General features: G+C 39.9%; 1 long non-coding RNA gene across 1 annotated transcript; it reads left to right on the top strand.

The window, feature by feature from the left end:
• Positions 1–2,887: 2,887 nt before the first annotated feature.
• LOC140610120 (uncharacterized) lies at positions 2,888–11,994 on the top strand. Its single transcript, XR_012011904.1, has 3 exons — positions 2,888–3,312; positions 4,144–4,245; positions 11,879–11,994. It is a non-coding gene; the product is annotated as an uncharacterized lncRNA (long non-coding RNA).
• The last annotated feature ends 3,210 nt before the right edge of the window (positions 11,995–15,204 follow it).

The raw sequence follows: 15,204 nt of genomic DNA, 5'->3' as shown, positions 1-15,204 counted from the left end.
TACCATTTTATTTTTGTCACCCTCATTCTTTGCTCCAATTTTTGTCTTCCATTCTTTTTCTGCCTTTTGTGGGTTTAATTGATTATTTTATGATTCCATTTTCTCTCCTTTCTTAACATATTTGTTTTCTTTGCTTTTTGTGGGTTCTGTTGATATATGCTCTAGCTCAGAGATTCTTCCCTCAATTGTGTCTAGTGTACTAACAAGGCCAGCAAAGGCATTCTTCATTTCTGTAAAGGTTGTTTTTGTTTGTTTGTTTGTTTGTTTGTTTGTTTGTTTATCTCTAGCATTTCTTTTTGGTTCTCCTTATGATTTCCATCTCTCTGCTTTCAATGCCCAACTGTTCTTGTGTGCTGTTTACTTTATCCATTAGAGTTCTTAGCATGTTAATCATATTGTTTTAAATTCTTGGTCTGATAATTCCAACATTGCTGCCATGTCTTATTCTTTTCATATTGTAAGGTTTCTGGGTTGTTTTTTTTGTTTTTGCTTTTGGCTTTTTTTATATGTCCTGTAATTTTTTTTCTAGGTAGCCAGACATGATATACCAGGTAAAAGGAATGGCTGTGAGTAGGCCTTTAGTAATGTGGTAGTGAGGCGTGAGGGGAAAGGAAGTGTTCTATAGCCCTATAATTAGGTCTCAGTCTTTTAGTGAGGTTGTGCCTCTGGACTATGGACTTCATTAATTTCTCAGTTACCATCTTTCCCCCTTATGTAGGACAGGATGACTAGGGTATGCTGGAGTTGGATGTTTCTCTTCTTCTGCTTGGGAAGCTAGAGCTCACTGGAGTTGGATATGTACCTTCCCAAGTCAGTTACAGTCTGATAATACCCCAGCAGGTTAGGCTCTAGTTTACTAGTTTTCCAGTTTTCCCTGAAGGCAGGCCTTGTTAAGGAGAAAAGAGTACTCTGGCACATTTCAAAATGGTTCCTTTCCCCTTTCCTCTTGCCAAAAGCATGAAGGATTTTTTTTCTCCTGGTAGTTACTGTGAGAACCTGGAGGAGATCCTGGAGCTAAATTTCTCAAAATTGTGAAAGACTCCCTGTGACTGTATCCCCCAGAGTTTATAACTCTTAGACTTGCCCACATTGAGCCTCTAGCAATGTATCAATTAAAGTTTGGGTTTTCCTCCTCCACTGATTCCCTAAGTGGTTTCTAGCTATGAGTCTTTATTCCAGTAAGCTGTGACTCCCTGTACTCACCTGTCTGTCTCTCCAATCTTAGGAACAATGGTTTTCCCTGTGTTCTCTCCTAGAGATCCAAGAAGAGTTGTTGATTTTTCAGGTTGTTCAGTTTTTTACTTGTGAGGATGGAATGTCAGCTTCTAAGCTCCTTACATCCAGAACTGGAAAAGCCCCTAAGCTAAACTTCTAACGGCTCTGCACACACTTTGTGCTTCACTTAGTGATTAGAAAGGGTTAATGTTCTGAAGTTTTCTACTGGTTAGAAGATATGGAGGCTAGTCTGATCTCCAAGGTCCATTCAGGCTGAATGAGCAGCTGAGCAAGCAGGAACTGGACAATGCATCCAGCCAGAGCTGGTTGAGGGATGGAGGAAGCCTCACATCCCCCGGAAGTTTGGGAGAGAAGACATATGGAGGCGTTATTATGTAACCACCCCCACAGCAGCAAAACCACTCCTCCAACCAATGTCTCCACTTCTGGGCCGGGGACCGGCCCAGAGAATCCTGTCTGAACCCTCCCACAGTACAGGCTGTGCCTGGAGAAGCTGTTTGGTAGGCAGGGAGCAAGTGCAAAAGGTTCTAGAGCTGTGCCACTCAGTACTGGTTTGGGGGCGATGGGCAGAATAGGAGAGTAGAAGGAAGAGTCATGACCAGATGATCAGGCTATGGAGGCTCCATAGCAAAGAAACAAGAAGATGAAATCAGAAATGCGGGTCGAAGCCAGAAAGGCAGTCAACAGGTAAACTAGAGGTGCAAAGGAGCAGCGTACATGATATGGGTGATATTAGTGGAGGACAAGAAGCAGAGGAGGCTTATGTTGCCCTCCTACCCATTACAGGGTAGCATTTACTACCCTGAATCTCTAAACACAGGCTGACTTTCACTGTCCTTAGAATGTGGTTGTGTGATGGTACAGAGGATTTCCATTTCAATTTCCATTGTCCTGGCTCTGACAAAGCTGTCCATTTAATGGCTATATTACCTAGATTACCTCCTAGAGAGTCACATTGCTTCCTTCACTCATGTAGACCAGCACTCCACTAAATAGGCAAGTTTTCTTTCACCCAAGCTGCCATATGCTTAGACGACACCTATTTCAAACATGTATCATCTGGTTTTGAACTCAGCCTAGAACCTAGTCCCAACCAACCTTGCTTGCTCATGCAGTCAGGTCACCTCTGGGCATTCCAAGTCTTCCAGAGTATCTTCACCAAAACTCCTGCTGGACACTACACTCTGGCTCTTCCCAATCTTTGCCCCAGTAGCGCCTGGCACACACACAGACCCCTCTAAAGGTATCTAAAGTTATGTATGTATGTATGTATGTATGTATGTATGTGTTTATTTTATTTATGAGAGATCCAGAGAGAAAGAGGCAGAGACACAGGCAGAGGGAGAAGCAGGCCCCATGCAGTGAGCCCAATGTGGGACTCGATCCCAGGTCTCCAGGATCATGCCCTGGGCTGAAGGCAAGCACTAAACCACTGAGCCACCCGGGCTGCCCCACAGACCCCTCTAGATGTGGGCTTGTATTGGGGTGTGACTGTGCACCCTGCATTGACCCATGCCTCTCCTCTGGTAATAAAGATGTGACACTTAGTAAAGAACTATGCTGAAGTAACAATGTGCTACTATAGTGACACAACCATGCATTCACTAGAGAAACAGGATCCCCATGCTCTTTCTGTTTTCCATCTGAGTACTCATGCTTCTCAGATGTGGCTGAGAACTGAAGCCTAGAGTTTCTGGAGCCCACCTTTCCCTCTGTTTTGAGAATTGGGATAATATTTGCTCTGCTACCAGGGTCCATCTCTTTTTGCCAGGATTCTCCTCAAGGATCAAGGACAAAGCATTATTTATAACTTCAAAAGGTTCTCAGAAAAGCAGAGCAAAACCACAATGAAGCATCACTTCATACACACGAAGATGGCTATAATTTTTTAAAAGGAAAATAAGTGTTGGCAAGGTTGTGGAGAAGTTGGAATGCTTGTACACTGCTGGGAGGAATGTAAACTGATGCAGCCACTGTGGAAAACAATTTGACAGTTCCTCATAAAGTTAAACACAGAGTTACCATATGACCCAGCAATTCCACTCCGAGGTATAGACCCAAAAGAATTGAAAACAGGTATTCAAACATGTGTATGCACACTCATGTTCATAGCAGCATTAATCATAATAGTCAAAAGCAAGAAATAACACAAATGTGTATCAATGAATGAGTGAACAAACTGTGGTATGTACATTTGATGGAATGTTATTCAGCCATAAAAAGGGAAGAAGCATAGATATACACTACAGTGTGGATTATGAAAACATTATGCTGAATGAAAGCTGAATGTCAAACAAAAGGTCACATATCCCATCCATAGATTGATTCCATTTATATAAAATGTTCAAAATAAGTAAATCCATAGAGACAAGAGAGCAGATGGATGGTTACCAAGGCCTGGGAGGAAGGAGACATGGAGAATGTGAGCAATTGTTTAATAGGTATAGGGCTCTCTTTTTGGGTGATGAACATATTTTGAAACTAGATAGAGGTAATGGTTGCATAACATTGTAAATGTACTAAACACCACTGAATTTCTCCTAAATCTTTAAAATTTCAAGAGTGAGGTTGAATCTGGACACCTAAGGTCATTTGGAATCACTAGGTGTTCTTTTGTTATCTTTCCTCTCCTGAGCTACTAACTGAGTGCTCAATTAGACTCATCCATTGCTGTATTTCCAATGGGTCCTTATTTATCAATCTCAGGATGCTGTGGAGGGAGGTCACTGCAGCTCTATTTCAAATTCTATGGTCTCTATAGGAGCAGTCATTTCCAGTTCATCTTGCAGATACAGAGGACAGAACTGAAGTGGCTTGCCGAAGGCCACTTGTCAAGGTAACAGTGAGGTTGGATGTCAGCTTGCCCAGCCCTGCTAACTTGCTATCACCACTCTGCTTTGTTCCCAGCATCTATATTGGGGAAGAGCAGAGGACATGCAACAGTCCGAGAAAGCCACACTCCTACCCAGCAGGGAGACTGAGCTGAATGTAGCCAATGAGAACTGAGAGGTAACACTACTTCAAGAAGAATTCTTGGCTTCTTGATACCATCCGGTTTGCCCAGACACTCCTAGCCCACTTTCCCCACTCTACTACCATCCTTTTCTGAAAACTGTTTTCCTTTGCTTTCAAATGAATGGCTGCCTCAGGTACTGTGGTCCCGCTCCTGTCAGAGGTGGGCAGCTGACCCTGGCTGGGACAACTCATCACTTTCCTGAGGAGGTTGGAACTGGAACTTAGACCTTTCTAGGATCTGGACCCTAACATGTAAAATTCATAAGCTAGTTGAAGGTGTGCTACCCTAAGGTAGTAGCTGGAGGAAGAGGCAAAGGAAAGATGGGGACAGAATTTTCTCACTTCCTTACAGTGTCCATGTGTGGACTGAGACCCAGCTCCTTCTTCCCTTGGATTCTGAGAAGTGCCCCAGTTTTCTGCTATGGCAGGTCCTGCACATTACCACCTTCACAACACACCCAACTCCTATCCTATAAGCTAGAGGATGGAAAACTCATGTCCAAATTTCCCAGACTCCCTTGTAGTAAAGGTTTCACATGTGATCAAAGTTACACCAGGCCCACATGCCTGCAAGACACATGGAAGTTGGTAATGAACACCCCAGAGTGGTGACCACACTCAGGGGGATCAGACTTTCTACAGGTAGAGTGGACCCCAGGGGCTTAGCTTTCTTGAGCAGCTGATGTGGAGAGTCTATTGCACCAACCCTAAGCAGTGGCAGATACAGAAGTAGCAGCAAGGTTTTCAGAAGACGAGTCCTGTGGTCTAGTCAGGCATCTCTTCTGGCTATAGGATCTAAGCTTGGGTACTTGACCTGCCTGGAAATTCTATCCACCATATAATATGCTGTCATAAATTCCTTTCTCTTAAACGAACTTGTGGATTTGGTGGTCTGTAGCTTATAAAGAATGCATTTATACATATCAACAATCATAGATTCCTCTTGATAGTTTGACCTGAGTGGCTGTCACCTGCAAGCAAAATAGTTAATTAATACAATAGCCAAATTCATTATCCAAATTGTCTATCAAAAAAAAAAAAAAAAAAGAAAAAGAAACTTTGAAAGAGGTTGAAAAAAACTCCTTTATCCAAAAACTAGGTGTCTCCATTTTCAGGCAGCTCTGACTGTATTCTCTAAGTTAAGACATCTGAATTTCATAGAATGGGAAATGTGTGTGATACAAGCTAATTGATTTGTGGGGAACCCTGGATAGTTGCAACTTTACCTGATAAAAGTTTTAAAATTAAAAGTATTTAAAATAAAGATACTCATCTTTATTGGGTCATTAGCTCTAATGTTCTCCTTGAGTTCTGAAGGTATGAGGCCCAGAGAGTTGCTCAAGAACACACAGAAAGTATCAGGATTGGAATGAGAAGTCATATCACTTGACACTGGTCTCATCTCTCCTCCAAAGCATAGTATCTCTGGAAGCTACGATTTTAGAGCTTGTGACTTAGCCAGAAACAACAGAAGAAAAGAGAACAGAGCCTTATCACGTATTTTTTATGACCATGCTAGCAGAATTCAAAGTCAGAAGAATGGATCTGTGAAAGATGTATTTGACCAAATCCTTGTTTGTTATTCCTTTTCTGAAAGGAGTGATCAGTTCATAGGGGAGAGTGGGTTCATGCCCATTCTTTCCTCTTATCCATCGCCAGCCTTGCCCACACCAGATGAGCTGTGCCTCGATTTTTCGTGCAGCCCTTCACACAGATTGGACTAATGTGTCTAAAAGTTTCATGAAATTTCTGCTGAAAGAAATGTTGTTTCTTTCCTAAAGACACTCCAACAGAGGCTTTTGTTTTGTTTTTTAAACAAAGCATGGTAATAGTCCGTAGCAACTATCATAAATAGAGATTTGTCATGGCAAGGAAAGGTGCTGCTAAAATAGCTTAAATCATGATTGGCCTTCCCATAGTGCCTCTGAGAAATGGTGCACATACACAGGGGAGAAGCCTGACTCTGGACCCCTGCCTGATGTTTACAAGAACTGAAGTGTACACGAGGTCAGCAACCAGCCCAAAAGAGTGGCCATTCCTGGTACAAATGCTGCTGAAAATTCACTCAGAGGAGGAGCAAAACTCTTCATCAGAGCGGGAGAAAAAAGAGAGAAACAATGACTTTGTCATGAGCAAATCACTAAAAAATGAAAAGGGCTGCTTATTACCTAATGTGTCTTCTGGAGATAGATGGTATTTCATGGAGTCAACCAAACAGGAAATGAATCAGTGTTTGAAATAACAGTAGCTACTCAAGATTTTTCTTAATTCTCTCCAGACTTGAAAACAGTAACAATATCAGCATCCAGGAGATGTAAGTTCTCTGTCATGTATTGAGGAATAACATCAAATTCAACAGCCTTTAAAGGTCTTGGAATTGAGTGTTTTTGAAACAGTGGATCTTACACTTTAATGGAAACCTGAACCATCTATTTATCTTTGCCAAAAAGACCCAAGGTGGCAGAAACTAAGAGTTTTGCTTTGAATGTTCTTTTTCAAATGCATGTTGGTAGCATTGTCTGATTATTTTTTACTAAAGTAGGAATGGGAAGCTATATTGTCTACTTTGACTTCTTCCCTTCAATGGATGGAGGTCCTTTCCCTATAGTATTGGACCTTATCTCCAAGCCATGAGGCTGGACAGGTGACCATGTGTCCACCATTGGCAGGAGGAGAAGCTCCAAGGGAAAAAGCCACCATGCAGGCTGCCAGCAAAGGATCCTAATGATCTCTGATAATATGCATGCTCTTTCTAAGGACAGATTGAGCCTGAGGTGCAATCAGGTAGAAGAAACATACAATAACAACAGAATTTATTGCCCAAAGAGCAAAAGAATAGAAGGCAGAACCAAAGGGGTAGAGACATAGAATTATGAGAAAAGATGAGAGGCAGGGGAAATCTTTCATTATGGAAATGTATCTCGAGGTCTGGAAACACTCTCTAGAAAGGCCAGCACAGAAGCCATGGAACAGAAAAGCTCACAGACCACACTTTGTTTCTCAAATCATACTTGTATTGAACCAATTTAAAACATACAGAGAGAAGCCAGGAGAAGAGATGGGAGAGGCTGACACACTCAGGATAGGAGCAAATGGCATTTGCATGTCTGACTCTCTGCCACATCAGCCTTCTTTGCTGATGGTGTGGTTAAGGTAGGCAAAAGGGCTCAGCAGATGGCTCTCTCATCTATCAGAGAGATGCTGGATAAATGTGCTGGGCTGTGTGCCACCTAAAACTCACTGATAACCACTGAACAGCCTACACTGCATGTTTCAGGTAACCAGGGCATGCATGGCTGTATCAGTTTGCTAGGGCAGCCATAACAAAATGCCAGACTGTGTAGCTTAAACAACAGAAATGTATATTCTCATGGTTCTGGAGACTGGACACCCAAGGCCAAGGTGTCAGCTCAGTTTGTTACTACTGAAGAATATAAGGGAAGGATTTATCCTGAGCCAGAATCATAATGCTATTGTTTAAAAAAAATCAGAAAACAAGAAATAACTCTTAGAGATTACAAATATAATGCAAACATTAAAAACTCAACATAAAGCCTAAAAGAGCAAGTGAAGGAACAGTCCAAGAAGAATAAAAGACAAAGGTATAAAAAAATAGGAAAAAGAAAAAAGACACAAATGAAGCATGTAGTTGATGCAAAAGTGGCCATAAATCTCCATCCTTCCTTGTCTTAGTTCAGGTTGTTATAAAAAAAAAAAAATGGCACAGGCTTGGTGACTTAAACAACAAATATTTATCTCTACAGTTCTAGAGACTGGGAAGTCCAAGACCAATGCGCTAGCAGACTTGATGTCTGGTGAGAGCCCTTCCCCTGGTTTACAGATAGCCATCTTCTCACTGTATTTTCCCATGGCAGAGAGAGCAAAATCGAGATTGCTCATGTCTCTTTTTACAAGAGCCCTAATCCCATCATGGGAGCTCCACCCTTATGACTTAATCATCTCCCAAAGGCCCCATTTCTAAACACCATCACATTGGTATTATGGTTTCAACATATGAATTTTTAGGAGAACCTGCCCATCATGACATGACTTTGTATTTCTCACTTAGAAAAAGTAGAGCCCATTTTTCCTCCCCCTTGCAGCTGGGTTGAACTTGTAATTTGCTTTATCCAATAGAATGTGATAGAAGTGATGTACCAATTCTGAGTCAAGGCCTTGAGACCTTGTACATGCCTGCTTGCTTTATTGGAATTCTCCCCAACTGCCATGTGACCAGACCTAGACTAGTCTGCTGGAAGATGAGAGCATGTGGAGGGAGATGAACTATCCTAGCTGACATCATCTTATACCAGCCAATTACTAGCAAGTCCAACCTTCATGACCCCTGATGCATGAAGCAGCCCAGCCAAGACTTGGAAGGCTGGCCAGGTCAACCCAAACCAAAGTACTGACCCCTAGATCTTCAGCTCAATAAGTAGTTGTTTTGGCCACTAAACTGGGGGAGGAGGTAGTTTGCTATACAGCAACATCTAACTGATATAGAGCATTAGTCAAAGAAGATTAAAATCTCAATAACTAAAGTGTCAAGAAGCAAGAACAAAGGAGAAAAAGAGAAGGAAATTGCCATAGGCATAGTACAACAAAATTTCCCAGGCCTAACAGATGAGTTTCTATATTAAAAGAGTCCACCAAATTTCCACTCTAATGTGTGTGGGGAATAATCCTACACTAAGGAAATCTTTGTGAAATCTCAGAATACTAGGAGAAAGGAGAAGTTCCTATAGATTTTCAGAAGTGAAAAAATAGTCTTATAAAAAGACTTTGGAATAAAAATGGCATTGGACTTCTCATAGGCAACCCAGAAAGCTAGAAGACCATGAAGAAAAGGCCTTTAAAATTTGGAGAGAAAAAAAATTTGGAGAGAAAAAAATTTGGAGAGAATGATTTCCTTCTGCTAATAAGTTTATACTCAAAGTGTGGATATATAATAAACACTCAAGGTCCCAAAAATGTGCTGCCATGCTTCCTTTCTCAGGAAGCTATTGGAGGATGTGCCTCATCAAAATGAATAGGTAATATACTTACGCTTACATATGGGTCAAGTGTACTTGGGTTATTTACACCTACCTCAGAGAATTAAAAAGACGTCCACACAAAAACTTGCCCATGAATTTCATAACATTATTCATAATAGCCAGAAAGTATAAACAATCTGAATACCATCAACAGATAAATGGATAAACAAAATGTGATATATCCATGCACTGGAATATTATTCAGTCATAAAAAGGAATTAAGTACTGATACATGTTATAACATGGAGAAACCTCAAAGACATTATGTTAAGGAAGCCAGACACAAAAGGCCATGTGTTGTATGATTCTGTTGATATGAAATGTCTAGAATAAGCAAATGAATAGAGACAGAAAGTATATTAGTAGTTTCTAGGACCTGAGGGGAGGGAGGAATGGGTGAGTGCTGATGAAGATGAGGTTTCTTTTTGAAGTGATATAAATGTTCTGGAGTTAGATAGTGGCACAATTCTGTGAATTTAATAAAACCACTCAATTGTACGCTTAATAGGTGTGAAATTTTGGGGGATATGAATTATATTTCAATTAAAATTGCATACATTCATTGAGAGAGTTGAATTCTGCAGATTCAGAAGATAAGAGCCCCAACATTAAGAGACAGTCAAAGGGAATACCAAGCATAATATTAAAGTCCTAGGACAACACCATGCAGCAGTGGAAGTAACAATGCCAGATTAGAACAGCAGATAAGGGACTCTGTAAAAGATTCAAAAATGAAGCTGGTGTTGTATAAGTTCTTCATATATTTTGGATATTAACCCCTTATTGTGTATATCATTTGCAAATATCTTCTCTATTTTTAAAAAGATTTTATTTAGTTAGTTGAGAGGTAGAAAGCACGAGAGGCAGGGAGTGGACAAAAAGAGAAGGAGAAGCAGACTGAGCAGGGAGCCTGACACGGAGCTTAATCCCAGGACTCTGAGATCATGACCTGAGCTGAAGGTAGACACCTAACCAACTGAGCCACTCAGGTGCCCTGCAAATATCTTCTCCTATTCAGAAAACAATATGGAAATTCCCTAAGAAGTAAAAAATAGAAATATTATATGATCCAATAATTCCATTATTATTTTTTACAAAGAAAACAAAAACACTGATTCAGAAAGATATGTGTACCCCTGTGTTTATTGCAGCATTATTTACAGTAGCCAAGATATGGAAATAACCTGTGTCCATCGATAGACAAAAGTAAAAGATACACGCACACACAGAGGAAAGGAAGATGTACACATACCCACACACTGGAATATTACACAGCCATAAAAAGGATGGTATTGTGCTATTTGAGACAACTTGGATAGACCTACAAGGTATTATGCTAAGTGAAATAAATCAGTTGAGAAAAACAAATACTAAATGATTTCATTCATAAGTGGAATCTAATCCCCCAAAATCCAAATGAACAAACAAATTAATAAAAAGCAGAATCAGGCCTATAAATACAGAGAAAAAACTGATGGCTGTTGAGCAGGGATGAGGGGCATGGACTATGTAAAATGGGTGAGGGGGATAGAGATACAGGCTCCCAGTTACAGAATGAATAAGTCGTGGGAATAAAAGGCACAGCATAAGGAATGTAGGTCAATGTTACTGTAATAATATTGTATCAGGACAGATGTAGCTACTTGTGGCGAGCCAAGAGGAAAGTATAAAGTTGTGAAAGTGGCACTTGGGTGGCTCAGTTGGTTAAGCATCTACCTTCTGCTCAGGTCATAATATCAGGGTCCTGGGATGGAGCCCTGCGTCGGGCTCCCTGCTAAGTGAGGAGTTTGCTTTTCCTTCTCCCTCTGCCACTCCTGACATGCTCATGTCCTCTCTCTCTCCCTCTCTCTCAATTAAATAAAATCTTTAAATGTATGGAATCATTGTGTTGTGTACCTGAAGCCAATGTAACTGTGTCAACTATAGTCAACTTTTTTTAAAAGCTGAAAAAAAAATGAAGCTGGTATTGATGAGTTTGAACATATTCAAAAGAATTTTATAATCGGTTTGGTGATAAAACAGTAATTAGCATATAGGAGACAAATGGAAACTTTTTTGAAATTCAAAACCAGACAAGAGGAAAACCTGAGCAAAATAACAATAACAGAGATGTAACTATAATAGATGTAACACCATATGACTCAGCTGTGAATAGCAGTTGCATGTTCATAATGTAAACATAAATAGATACATACTTAAAAACTGATATAACAATATTGTCAGGAGGGGAAGCACATGTGTATTTGTAGACAGGAAAGGGGAAGGGATTATCAGGAGATAATATCTAAAATTGAAAACTCAAGAAACAGAAGTATAGACAAGTTATATAGAAATATGGAAATAGATGCCAGGAAAAAAACTCAGCTAAAATAATTTTTAAAAATTTGCTTCAAAAGAGTCTTTTCCTGCCTCATCCATTAAACTTCTAATTTTTACATGAAAATGGACAGTTCTTCCCATTGGGCAAAAGCCATGCTTTTTTCCTGTTAGAAATGCAGAGGAAGGGTTTGGAAGAATTAATAGTGATATACTTACTAGTGAATTGGTTCTGCCTTTCTTTTATCTGTCTGTCTTTCTGCCTATCTCTTTAGATATCCTTCCAAGAAAGCCATACTGTGTTGACCACACCATCGTTGAAAGTGGAAAAATGAAAGAGAAATGCTTGTAAACATTTTGAGTTATTTTGCATCATTTTGAAATAATTGGTGTCAGAATTTTGAGCTTTTGTCATTCAAAGTATAAAATAAAAATTGAAAAAATAAAAGAAGAAATGGCCTAGTATTTAACAGTAATTCCTTCCTCCATTTTTTTTTTTTAAATAACAGAACCCTGATTTTTTGTTGTTTTGTTTAAGTCTTCCTGCTCCTCTGTGTAGCCTTAGCCTCAGAAATTGACTCTAATCCAGTCACTGGATAATTCTAGTCACTGGCATAGGAAGAGGCTTGTGACCCAATTCAGACTGATGAGATATTAGAAAAGTCTCCCAGGAGGGACTGTGTGGTGAATTTCTTAGTTCATAAAATAAGACACAAGGATAAGATGATTCCCTCTTCTACTATGAACGCCGCAAGAATGTGATACCTGGGCAGCTAGCTGACCTGTGGAGGTCTGCAGACAGAGAAGGTGGAAAAAAGATAGGGCCTTGATGGCAAGGTGGAGCCAACTCTTGAACTTTCTTTGGGACTTCTATGAGCCCATCAGTCTCCTTACCTCTTAAGTTGTCTTGTATTGAGAGTTGTATTACTTCCAGCTAAAGGCATCCTACGAAGACCCCTATCTAAACATACAGTATATTTTCAGAATAGCCAGGAGGATGAAGAGAAAGTCCTAAAGAGCTTCCGGAAGGGAAAAAGACAGCCCTCAAAGGAATGGGAATCAGACAAGCAGCAGACTGGTAGCCCCACTGGGTACTGGAACGCCAAGGAACAGAGCCTGCATATCTTGAAGAGGAATGGCTTCAATTGAAAAAAAGTTCAGCCAAAGTAACCATTCAGTGTGAGGACATGTTAAAGAAACTTTTAGACTCCTGTGACTTCAAAAAGTTTACGTCCCATGCATTTTTTCTTAGGAAATAACCAAAGAGAATATGCCAACAAAATAAGGGAATGAATCAACAAATGGAAAAACAGATACTCCAGGAAACAATAGTTCCAAAGCCAGAATAGCAGTCGGGAGAAGCACCAGGTCTGCAACTAAACAGCAAGGCTTCACCCTAGAGTAGGAGATCAGAGGCTTGGGAGGGAGGACCCATGAAAAAAATGGACTTCGTGGGGTAACACATGCTCCCAGTACAGGAAGTTATGACAAGGACAAGCATGCAAGGTGGAAGCAGAAAGGCATCGAGGTACTCCATGAAAAATAAATAGATGCAGAGTCACAATCTACATATGAAGCATAAGACTTGGGTGGGATTCAAGAATTAGAAAGAAATAGATTCTAAACAATATAGAATGATAGGAAGCTGGGAACCAGGAGGCATGTGTTGAATAAAATGGATGCTTCTTCTCTCCAAAAGAAAAACAAACTGAATCTAAAAGATTTGATGCAAATATGAAACAAACCAAAATAAATCATGACTTTGAGCAATTGGCAATGGGAAATACAGTCCAAGTGAAACTGTTTTTCAGTGATCCAAGGATACTGACAGTAGATCCACGAGGAAAGAAGCATATTTCTGGCACATGATTGACTCAGCAATGATAAAATTTACGCAGTCAAAATCACATTAACTTGGTTTTTGCTTGTATGTTGGTTTTCACCTTTTAGAATCAATCTATAAATAAAACTTTACAGATAAGCCTTATCAATCTTGACAGAGTAAGAGTAGAGATGTGTCAACAGAAGTTGGTAAGCAGACTTGAATATGAGTGGAGGCATAATGTCTCCATGTCACAGAATAAGGAATCAATAAACACAAACTATGGTTACCCTGGAATAAGCAATAATGTAGGATAAGATATTTATATCTTTTAAATGTCTTGTTCTGATTTTAATGAGAATTCTTACGAAGTTTCACCAGCAAACATGTTTGCTATGGTGTGTTATTTTTATTTTATTTAATTTTTTAATTTTTTATTTTTGAGCAGAGTTATGTTTACAGAAAAAAAAATTAGTGGAAAGTACAGAGTTCCCATAAACCACTCACTCCCCCAATTAATTCCTCTATTTTTAACACCTTGAGTTAGTGTGGGACATTTTGTTGCTATTGATGAAATACTAATACTGTAGCTTGTTTTTTTAGGTTGAGAAAGTCTCCTTTTATTATTAGTTTATTGAGAATTTTGCTCAGGCTCAGTGTCAGGTTTTTAAATTTAAGAAATCTACCAAGATGAATATATATCTTCCCTTTAACATGCTAGTAAATTACATTAATAGATTTCCAATATTGACTAATAACAGTGAGAAAAAAAATAGACTCACCAATAGATAGCATTTGGATGTTTTAGAGAAAAAAAACAACTTTGTTTCCTTTCTCACACACCACATCCAAAAGTAAATTCCAAATTGATTAAAGTTCTAAATGTAAAAATCAAAACCCTGAAAGAATCTGAGGAAAGTATAGAAGAATATTTTCATAGTCTTGGAATTGGGAAGGACTTCCTAACCAAGAACCAGAATCCAGTTCTTTTCACAAAAGGAAAAGAGGGAGATATAATTACATAAAAATGTAAACCTTTTTGCTCAAAACAAAACAAAAAAATCTACCCTTAACAAAAAAGAAATAAGATAAAGGACAGGCTGAGATATAATATTCACTATATATAGTAGACAAAGGATTCAAATTCATTACATATAAAGAGGGTGTGTGTATTGGCAAAAAGAGAAGCAACTTATTAGAAAATGAACAAAGTTACATAAGCAGACAATTCATAGGAGAACTCCAACTGTTTATAAATATGTGAAAAAATGCTCAGTATCAAAATTTAAGTGAAACGCAGAGACTCATCAGAACAGGTGGAAATTAAATAAGGACGGTAGCTGGAGCGTGGAAGGATTGAGTGGGATAGCAAGGAGAGACCTCCTGGGATGAGGAGGAGCTGAAAGGCTTGCTTGCTGCCCTCCCAGGTTAGGGCCAGGCAGTGGGGTCTGAGCCTTCCCAGCATGGAAAGCTGGCAGGAAGCTCCAGGCACAAGGCCCAGGGCTAACCCCATCATGGCAGCTGGCAGTGGTCAAATGGGGTGGATGATGAAGGTTGGTTAGAAAACAGGGCATCTGGTCTTCCTCCCTCTCACCCTGCCCACACTGCTCCTTACCACCCCCTCCAGAGGCAGAGAAACCCCGCACTTCAACTATGTCCTAGCTCTCTTGAGCCCTGACCGGGTGCCCCACCACACACACACCTCTGCCAGAGCAGCAGCAGATGCAGAAAACATGGTGGCAGAGAAACAATACCATTTCTTTCCACCACGTTTTGCCC

This window comes from Canis lupus, chromosome 2 (assembly GCF_048164855.1).
Source record: "Canis lupus baileyi chromosome 2, mCanLup2.hap1, whole genome shotgun sequence".
Classification (NCBI taxonomy): domain Eukaryota; kingdom Metazoa; phylum Chordata; class Mammalia; order Carnivora; family Canidae; genus Canis; species Canis lupus.
Note: the sequence above shows the minus strand (reverse complement) of the source record. Positions and strands in the feature narration are given on the sequence as shown.